The 1,867-nt window shown below is 40.6% G+C and overlaps 1 non-coding gene across 1 annotated transcript; it reads right to left on the bottom strand.

Annotated features, from left to right (window-relative positions):
- Window positions 1–1,162: 1,162 nt before the first annotated feature.
- On the bottom strand, window positions 1,163–1,245 carry TRNAL-CAG (transfer RNA leucine (anticodon CAG)). The gene has a single exon. It is a non-coding gene; the product is annotated as a tRNA-Leu (tRNA).
- Between the last annotated feature and the right edge of the window lie 622 nt (window positions 1,246–1,867).

Here is a 1,867-nt window from a genome sequence, read left to right as displayed (position 1 = left end):
CCTCCAATAAATCCTTGTAAATGGATTTAAAGTGTATTCATTCAAATTAGAGAGACAATTTAAATTAAAAAGCATAGAGCTGCCTCCACCACAGGGGGGCTCGCTCGACCCACCAGCGGACAGGCACCAGTATTGGGAGAGGGGGGCTGGCCGTCAGGGTTCACCGCGGCTCTGGCACAAACCCGGCGACACGGAGGTGGCACGGGCAGGAACGGACTGGCCGTGTCGGCTTCTCACTTTTTGGATTTTAGAAGGGCATGACATGCCTATATCTGTGTCTCCCCCTCCTTTTACTCCTCCACCTCTTTTATTTTCGCATGACTATATGTACTTGTCACTTTTCCATGTGTTAGTTATGTCTTCTGAGCAGTTTGTCAGCTTTTGGACACCTTTGAAGGTGTTTTCTATGTGTTTCTATGTGTTTTTGTTTGCCTGCCATTGGTTTTAACGGTGTTCGAAGGTGTTCGACGAACAGGTCGACGAACAATTCGACGAACACACGGGTGTTCGACGAACCGAACCGAACTCGAACACTACGGGGGTGGCTCAACACTAGTGAAGATAGGAGATGCAAATTTAGAGAAAATATTCTACTGATTGTTAATGTTGAAAGTGAAAACATTTGTCCCAAAATGTGGTGAAACTTTGATGTCAGTATCACATGCGCATTTCAGACTTGTTAAACTATGTTCATCTGCTCTTTTAGCTTTTGTTTATTAAGTATATATATAGTCTATTGATGCCTTGAGGTAAAAAAATCTGAAATTAGACTTACTGGTAATTTGGTTTCTAGGAATCTTCCACGACAGCACCTTAGGAGGTTCACTCTCTGCAATAATAGGGACAGAGAACACATAGAGATGAAATAGTCCCTCCCATTTTCCTATCCACAGTATTTTTCCGATGCCAAAGCAACAACTAACATATGCACAAAGAAACTATTTGATGTTCCCAGAAGTCTTTTGTGAAAGCACAAATTCAGGACATTTAAGATTTGCCTCAAGGACCCCAAGGAATACTGCCAAAGTGCCAACGTTGAGAATTGGTTTTGCTAAGCCCCATCACTTTAAGTTATCGATTTGAGATTGCCACCAATAGAGCGGACCCCCAACTAATCAGTAACAGGAGTGAAGCTGTACAATTTCTTGAAAGAAAATTCTAATGTCAGAAGTGGCATTTGAACCCACGCCTCCAGGAGAGACTGCAACCTGAACGCAGCGCCTTAGACCACTCGGCCATCCTGACTTCTTCTGGCTTTTGTAATTTAACTCTTTCTAAGCTAAGCAGTAGAAAGATGAGCTTTACTTGTGATGAAAGGAATATGCCATGATTTCTTTTATTTTAATATTGATTTGTAACCTATTAGTTACAGCCAATTTTGAGCTTCATGACCAAGCACCGTTTTATAAATCTGACATGTATCAATTTATGTGGCAATAACACTGGAATGCTTAACATATCCCCGTGATTCTGATAGTGTTATTTTGTAACACATTGTACTTTATATTAATGGTAAATTTAGGTCAATATATAGTTAGTTTTTCTTGTGAAAATATCTAAAGTTGCACAATTTCATTGAAATGCGGTGATGCCGCATATGTCTTCAGAAACTACTGTTTGGTCACACAGCAGGGCTTTGAAAGTAAGAGCGCTATTTGGGTTTTGGGAATGCAGATTTTGCAAGAATATTTTGAGGGTGACATTTGCGGAGTTCCAAAAGTACCAAAACAGCAGAAACCCCTCCAAAGTGATCCCATTTTATAAATTACTCCTCACAATGAATTCATCAACGCCAGCAATTACTATTATTGTCCAACAGGTGTTTTCACTCTGCAACATCCAGAATTGCAAATAAGCCAGTTTAGTG

The sequence above is a fragment of the Phyllobates terribilis genome, unplaced genomic scaffold, assembly GCF_046119375.1.
Source record: "Phyllobates terribilis strain yellow unplaced genomic scaffold, ASM4611937v1 Scaffold_65__1_contigs__length_7625178, whole genome shotgun sequence".
NCBI lineage: Eukaryota > Metazoa > Chordata > Amphibia > Anura > Dendrobatidae > Phyllobates > Phyllobates terribilis.
The sequence above is the reverse complement of the archived record's forward strand: the minus strand, read 5'-3'. Positions and strand labels throughout refer to the sequence as shown.